The sequence below is a fragment of the Marmota marmota genome, unplaced genomic scaffold (assembly GCF_001458135.2).
Source record: "Marmota marmota marmota unplaced genomic scaffold, marMar, whole genome shotgun sequence".
Classification (NCBI taxonomy): Eukaryota; Metazoa; Chordata; class Mammalia; order Rodentia; family Sciuridae; genus Marmota; species Marmota marmota.
Window position 1 is genome coordinate 14,681,754 of NW_025999960.1, and position 8,505 is coordinate 14,690,258.

Consider the following 8,505-nt stretch of genomic DNA (forward strand, 5'->3'; position numbering starts at 1 on the left):
TAGAATTATGATGTTTGTAAAGTTCATACCTAATAAGCAATTGGGGACAAAAACATTAAAAAATGTGCATATGAAATACTGGAAAAAATATATTTTAAAATAATAAAGTCATCTTAATTCATATGTGCTGTTGACATGTGCCTTTTTTACCAAGACTAGTCTTAAAAATCAGTTGGTCTTACTATCTAATGATTTTCATGAAGGATGGTTTAGGATGATCAGTTATTCCAAAAAAATCTTTATTTTTATTTAATATCCTCCAACACTTTATTGAATTTAGTTAACAGCCTTATTAAGAGTATTAGTTCATGTCCTTACCTGCAATCTCATTTTGCAACTTCAGGGCTCACCAGGAAGTTTTAATGCTCATAGTGGGGTATTATAAGGGTGCTGTATTGAGACCTTGTTAATGACTGAGGCCATTGTTTGATAACATCTACTTTATATTTTTTCCAGAATGAAACCTTGACAATCAATAGGAGCCAAGTTAGGGCACATTTTATGTAAGTGTGCATATCTGTGTCTGTTCTGCAATACCTGCAATCAGGAGGTGGCAAGTATAAATTTTATGCACCAAATTGATCATATTTTCAGGTCAAATCATGGTTTTCTTCTTTTTCTTAAGATCTTCTATGTACCCTTCTCTTATTCAAAGGCAAAACTGTTTGAATTCTGTTTTCACCACTTACTAACTTTGTGACCCTGGACAGTGTATTTCTTTCTGTGCCATAGTTATCTGATATACATAAATCATAGAAAATAATAACAGGGTTGGGGTGGTGGCTCAGTGGTAGAGTGCTTGCCTAGCATGTGCGAGGCACTGGGTTTGATTGTCAGCACCACATATAAAAAGCCACATGTCAACAGCACATATGAATTAAGATGATTTTATTATTTTAAAATATATTTTCTTCCAGTATTTCATATGCACATATAAATAAATAAAATAAAAGTCTATTGACAACTAAAAAAAATTTAAAGAATAATAACTACCTCTTTGTATTCAGGAAAAATAGCATATAGGCTGTGCACAGTGGTGCACACCTATAATTCCAGTGACTCAGGAGTCTGGAGCAGAAGGTTCTTAAGTTCAAGGCCAGCCTAGGCAACTTAGGGAGATCGTGTCTCAAAATAAAAAATGGAAAGGAGCCAGGCATGGTAGGGCATGCCTGTAATCCCAGTGACTTTGGAGGCTGAGGCAGGAGGATTGCAAGTTCAATTCTTGAGAAGCTTCAATGAGATAATTCTGTAAAATTCTTAGAGTTTCTCACACCTAGAAATTATTCAATAAAGGGTCTCTTTTAATATCATTACTTTGCTACCTGATTTTACTACGTCCTGCTCTTTATATTCTCTCCCTTCTTTCCTGATGCTTATATCAATGAGTCGGGATGAGAATTACAAGAAGCTGGTCCAATGAAGGGGCATTTTCTCCCAGGTAGAATGGTTGTATTCAGGAAAGTGGCTGCTGGGTGAAAATGGTGTCTCCTGAAGGAATTGTGGACCCATTATCAAGGTATGGGTGACTTAAAGTAGTAAATACATTCTCGAGACATAACTTGTTTTGTTTGCTGCTTTCTATCTACAATCTTAGAACAATAGTTGACAGGCCATTAGCACTCTAGTAATATTTATTGAATTAATTAATGTTATGATATGTTTACACAAAAACATAATGATACCTAAAAAGATAGTATACAGGCTATGCACAGTGGTGTACAGCTATAATTCCAGTGACTCAAGAATCTAGAGAAGAAGGTTCTCAAGATCAAGAACAGCCTGAGCAACTTAGGGAAATTGTGTCTCAAAATAAAAAATAAAAAAGAGCCAGGCATGGTGGGGCATGCCTGTAATCCCAGTGACTCTAGAGGCTGAGGCAGGAGGATTGCAAGTTCAAGGCCAGCCTTAGTAACTTAGTGAGGCTCTAATAAACTTAGTGAGAGCCTGTCTCAAAATAAAAAATAAAAAGGGCTGGGGATGTGGATAAGTAGTTAAGCATCCCTGTGTTCAATTCCTGGTTCAATTCAGATCTTGTTTCAAAATCAAAAATAAGAAGGCCTAGGGATATGGATATAGCTCAGAGGTAGAGCATTTGCTTAGACCATGCAAGGACCTAGGTTATCCCCACTATCACAAAAAGAAAAAAAAAAAACAGCATGTAGATTCTTCATTTCTGCTTTAAACTCACACATAATACTTCAGAAAAAGAACTAAAATTAAAACAAACTTTTAAGCACAAATTGGGTACTTTTATCACTATTATCATAAAATTTAAGTCACTAATTATTGGCTTTCCTTTCTACCCAGAAAAAGGTCTTATTCTTTCTCTCAGCTATTATCTCCCTCAGGCTCTTTACAAAATCCAAGACCTATGCCTCTATATTTTATTCTCAGCGACTTCCTTGATTGAAATATGCTAATTACTTCCTTAAAGTCAGCTTTTCCTCATCCATGGCTCTCCATCCTGCCTCTTCTGCCAAGAGAGACACATGTTCAGTTTCTTCCAGGAAGGACCAGGCTAGTGGGTTTACTAAGAAAATCCAGCCTCAGACCCTGTGTCATCCTCTTCATATGGGAGGCACTCAGTGCTGTATTTCTGCAGCAGGGCTTCTTACTCATGTTTGTCATTCAGCTGCATTTTACTATCTGCCTCCATTATCTTGAAGAGACCTGACCCAGTTTTGTTCTCATCTATCATGTTAAACTGTCAAACTAAATGGAACAAATTTTATACAAATAATTATATAGCGGTTTCCCCCTGCCTCCTCCCTGCTAAAAGATTGAAGCTAAACTTAGAGTCCTAACCCATAGTAGAGCAGAAAGACTGTTAATTCAATATTTAGAGGTCACGTTCTTGTTAATCTATCCCAATGTTGCAAGAACAAATCAAAGCATACTCACGTATCTCCTTAGAGTTCATTCTGAGAATTGAATACTTATTAAATAAGTTAGTATTTGTTTCATAAATCATAAAGTACTAGATTAATGCTGGCTTTAATTGTGGCTATTCATCTGTCTTGCCTATCTTTCCCTGCTCATAAGCAGGAGGTTATTAGAATCATGTGAAACACCTGGATGTACTCTCTTGTGGACCAGAACATTCCCCTGGAACCAAAGCACAGATGCAGCTGCTTCAGTTGGCTCCCAGCTACATCTCCTTTCCAAGGAGGCTCTTCTCCAGCCTTCACAAGGGAGGGAAGCTATCCTGCTCTATAAAAAGCAGTGTGTCCATAGCAGCACACACAGAATAGGGACATCAGTCTTCTGTGAACACCCTGAGGTGGGGGAACCAAGGCTAGGGGAGTTCCACAGGAGAGAAGCAAAAAGTCCACAGATCTTTCAGCTGTCAGAAGAATTTAGTCCAGGGATAAAGACATCCAGAAAAGAAGTTGACTCCAATCCTGAAGCAGGTCAGCCTCCTTCTCCACTGAATCTGAGTATCTAGAGTTTGTCTGGGCCAACAGTGTTCTCTGCGTACAGAGAGGTCCCTCTCTGACCCAACCTAAACCGATATGAGAGAGAGCTTACCGTATTTCTTTAATGGCTTATTTTTTCCAAGAGGTTCCAGTGGACGAGACCCATATTTGCCAACACAATTCTGGAAGCTCTAGGAAGAAAATCTATTCCCCCTCTCCAACCCTGTTCCCTCAGCCTTACCTTATTTTCATACCCCCAAAATAATGCTATAAATAACCATATTTAGCCCCTTAAGAATCACCTTAAGTTGAGCTAGGGTTATAGCTTAGTGGTAGAGCACTTGCCTAACATGCACAAAGCCCTGGATTCAATCTACAGCATCATTTTTAAAAATCACCTTTAGGAAACCAGCACAGATGGGCTATCAGAGGCTTTCCACCACCACCATCTCCTTGGTCCTCATTCCGCTTTCTGCACTTGTATAGATTAACTATATTATCTCTTTCTCATAAGATTCCCTCAAATATTTGAAAGCTTCTTTTGTATCCTTCCAATAGTTTTGTCTTTTCCAGATTACACATCACCACATTCACATTCTCCCCGTGCCCACTCCCCATTATCTTTTTTTTTTTTTTTTCGAGAAAGGGTCTCACTAAGTTGCTTAGGGCCTTGCTCTGTTGCTGAGGCTGCTTTCAAATTTGTGACCCTCCTGCCTCAGCCTCCTGAGTTGCTGGGATTACTGGCATAAGCACATCCACATTTTTTATATATTCCTCCTATTTTACTGTTTTCAAATCCTAATTGATGATAATCAACAAAACAAATCCAAATTATTTTTACATAAAACGGCTGTTAAATCAGCTCTTATCTTTCTTGTATATTTTTCAGCTAATCATTAGTGCTCACATGCAGATTTTTATATGTAACCCTGTTAAATTTTATCTTTTAAGTTTAGTGTTCCAAGGCAAGATTGTTTTGAATTATAATTCTGCCACCTATAACATTGGTTTCCCCACTTAATTTCTTATCATCTGAAGTTTGAGGGGCCATGAATCTTTACTATGTCTATTGAAGTCACTGCTAAAACATGTGGAGATAAGATCTCCAGCACCTTCTCTTTATACCTTCTCTTTACAGCTTTTTCCAGGTTTTCAGAATCATTAATGAATAATTTTGGTATATGGTAGCAAAACTAAGAGTGTTACCTTTAAGCATACAGTCATTACCTTCTCTTTTTATTGAAATGAATATGTCCTTTTTCTACTCCTGGCTCTTGATGTTGTAATGCTCTCATTAAAGAACATGTGCAAGTTTCACATTATGATTAGCACTATAAAGCTCCTGGTGATCCCTGATGAGATTTCCAACAATCCTACAGAACATCTATTTAAGAATTTCACCAGGGATCAGGACTGAATTCACTAAATTGAATTCAAAGGTGATGATAACTTTTGATCATAAGCACTAGTTCAGAGTCCAGTCACTTGAGAAATTTGAGGTCAGTTGATCTCTACTAAACCAAGTATCCAATTTCACTCTGAAATTTCTTCCTGGCATTTTAAGAAGTCATTAGTATACAAAAGGCAAAATATGTCCAAATACATATGAAAGCATTCTATCTCTGTACCATCATGTGATTGAATATGTGTCTGCATGATGTAGCCCAGAGGAAAAGGTAGGGCCAGGGCAGAAACAAAAGCCTTGTGTTTTTGCTGCCATCTGTGAATGTGGAATGGCATCTTTTTCAACTTTAAAAATGTAGAGACTTTGTATCCTGTTGGGCATTCTGGTTTCCTCCTCCTGTCATACACACACACACACACACATACACACACACACACACACACACACACACACACCCCTCTTTGACTTCCACCTCTATTCTCAATCATAGTTCTATCTCAAGTTCTGAGTGGCAATAGTCAAATATTCCCTCATTTAGCAGAGGAATCATAGATCCCTTCTCTCTCTTGGTAGTCATTTATGCCCCTTTCTCTGGCACAAGGATTAGGTGTCACATGCTGCATTTTTCCATGACAATTTGGTGATGGAAAATTATTGTAACTAATTCCTTAGTCCATTTATTTATTCCTTCCTAAGTAATTATCAGGGTCCCCTGTGTGCTTGGTGGTAAGTTAGTACTGAAGAAACTAAAAGAAGAAAACCTGTACTAGGGTGGAAATTTCTAAAGAACTCAGAGTTAGCTGAGCTAAATTGAGCATTTTACCTGTATGGAGAATATAGGGCAGGAGAATCAAGAAAAATAAACAATCCTTAGCTTCTGAAAAACTGACCAGAGACTGGGAAATTTTTGAAAATAATTTTACAAAAGGTTACCAGGCCACTTATCTAAGAAGAAAGAATGGCTGCCCAAGGGGCTGGGATATGGGCTACTTCAGATATTTCTATATTGCATCTCCCACAGAGTAGATGATAAAGATTGCTTATCTGGATTTCCAGTCTGACTTTCTTGGAGAGGGAAAATTGAGACAAGTGGCTGCCTTAGGAATGCACATGACTTCAAAGTAGAACCATCTCCCTCCCTGGGTGCCACTCCCACCCTTCCAGAACAATTCACAGATGTGGTTCTCCTATTAGTACTCAGTTAAGAGTGCTAGGTAACTAGCTGCCTATCAATGGGAGAGTACTATGATGCTAATTCTGATATTTTTATCACTCAGAAAAGGATTAGGAAAGCACTGTAGAACAGTATTTTGCACAGGAGCTTTGGAGTCAAGCCAACTTGGTTTCAAAGCATGGCTCCACCATAGTGACCGTGAATACTTGACTTAAACTCACTGGGCCTCAGTTTCTTTTCTATAAATAGGAAACAATAAGAATTGTCTCCAGTGCTTGTTGCAATGTACAAATGAATAAGCCAAGCATGGAGTGTGGCCATTATAGGATATTGGTCAATATTGGTTACCTTTCTCTCTTCTTTTGGGCTCAGCTCTAGATGAAGAAGCAGTCCAGTGGTGACAGTGAGAACCAGACCACCTGGCTGATCCTAGTGGGATTTGGGGATCTGCAAAGCCTGGGCTTCCTTCCCTTCACCCTCCTTCTAGCCATCTATGTGGTGACAGTCGGGGGTAATACCCTCATCCTGCTGGCTGTGGCCTCCAGTCGGACACTCCACACACCCATGTACTTCTTCCTTTGCCACTTCTCCCTGCTGGAGATTGGCTATACCTCCAACATCACGCCTCAGCTGTTACAGAGTTTCCTGGAAGGGAGAGACTTCATCTCACTGGTTGACTGTCTTATTCAGTTCTACATGTTTGCCTCACTGGCTGCAGCTGAGTGCCTCCTGCTCTCTGCCATGTCCTATGACCGTTACTTGGCCATTTGCCATCCCCTTCACTACCCTGTCCTCATGAGCACCTGGTTTTGTAGCTGCCTTGCTGCTGGTTCTTGGCTCAGTGGCTTCTTTTTCTCTGCCTTCACTCTGGCCCTGGCAGCCCCCTTGTCCCCTTTGTCCTGGCATCAGACAAATTGACCACTACTTTTGTGACTTCGCTCCAGTTGTAGGGTTATTCTGTGGGGATGTGGGAGTCATGTGGGAAGCTGGAGTCAGCATCTCAGGCTTCCTGACAGTGACCCCCTTCCTGCTGATAGTGACATCCTATGCCTTCATCTTGAGGGTTGTGCTGCAAATACCTCCAGGCCCCGGGAGACAGAAAGCCTTCTCCACCTGCTCCTCCCACCTCAGTGTGGTTGGAGTGTTTTATGGCACCCTCATTGTGGTTTATGTGGCTCCAACAGACCACATGGCACCCTGGCTCCGAAAGGCCTTCACTATCCTCTACACTGTATTCACTCCCATGGTCAACCCCATCATCTACAGTCTCAAGAACCAAGAGGTAAAGGGTGCTCTTCGTCAGCTCTGGGGACAGCTGATCCTAGGGCATGCCTTACTGAGGGGGACAGGACAGTTATTTGCATTTTCCTCAACTTCAACTTAGCCCCTTCCTCAAAGTTGGATGGACTAGAGACTATGGCAGTGGAAAGGTAGAGACTGTGGGACTAAACATAGTCCCACAACACAAGGTAACAATTTTCCCACTGCAATTTGGTAAGGATCAAAATCACATGCCTAGTAGGGGCCTGATCACCATAGACATTCCAAAACTATAAATTGAAAAAATGAGTGACTTAGTGCTGAAAAGAATGCAGGAGGGAACGGGGCAGTAATGCCAGGTGGGGAATATTTTCGGATTCTTAATTGAAGGTGGCAAGGACTAAGTAAGGGCATCGGCAAACAGGAAAAGGGGGGTTAGGAAGATGGTAATAAGAACAGAATTAAGGTAAGATCTCATGACACAATTCAAACAAAATCTCCAAAATGAAAAAAAAAAAACTCTTAAGCCCAAAGTCTGTAGAATAGGTAGTGACAGGCTTAAAAGGGATGCCACTGCACAGACAGAGCTCTGCCATGGAAAAGCAAAGGTCAGTTAGAGGACAAGCAGGAGCTCAAGGCACTCATGCCTGGAGCCCAGGAGGCCAATTAGACCACTGCTCTGTGAATTTCCATTAGTTGTCTTGTCACTGATTTTGGACTAATAAGTAATAGAAGAAAGGAAGGAGGAAACTAAATGAGATAGGAAGAACAAATCAAACCCAATGAGAGGATTCTGAAATTTTGCTCTATCAGAGAATCTTTAAGGCATTAAAAGTGGGGGAAAAAAATGTTCTGGAGGAGCGTGACTATAGTCTTAGCTACTTGGGGTGGAAAGGAATTTTTTTTTTCATTTTGGTACCAGGGATTGAACTCAGGAGCACTCGACCACTGAGCCACATCCCCAGCCGTATTTTGCATTTTATTTAGAGACAGGCTCTTACTGAGTTGCTTAGCGCCTCGCCTTTTCTGAGGTTGGCTTTGAACTCGTGATCCTCCTGTCTCAGCCTCCTGAGCTTCTGGGTTTACAGGCATGTGCCACCACACCAGCAGTCTTAGCTACTTGGGAGGCTGAGGCAGGAAAATCATTTGAGTGCAAGGGTTTAGGGCCAGCTGAGCAGTATAGCAGTTCCTCCCTCTCTCCTCTTCTCTTCTCTTCTCTTCTCTTCTCTTCTCTTCTCTTCTCTTCTCTT

General features: G+C 40.6%; 1 pseudogene; it reads left to right on the forward strand.

Moving 5' to 3' along the window:
- The first annotated feature begins 6,373 nt into the window (after positions 1 to 6,373).
- Positions 6,374 to 7,379, forward strand: LOC107148721 (annotated as a pseudogene).
- Positions 7,380 to 8,505: the final 1,126 nt, after the last annotated feature.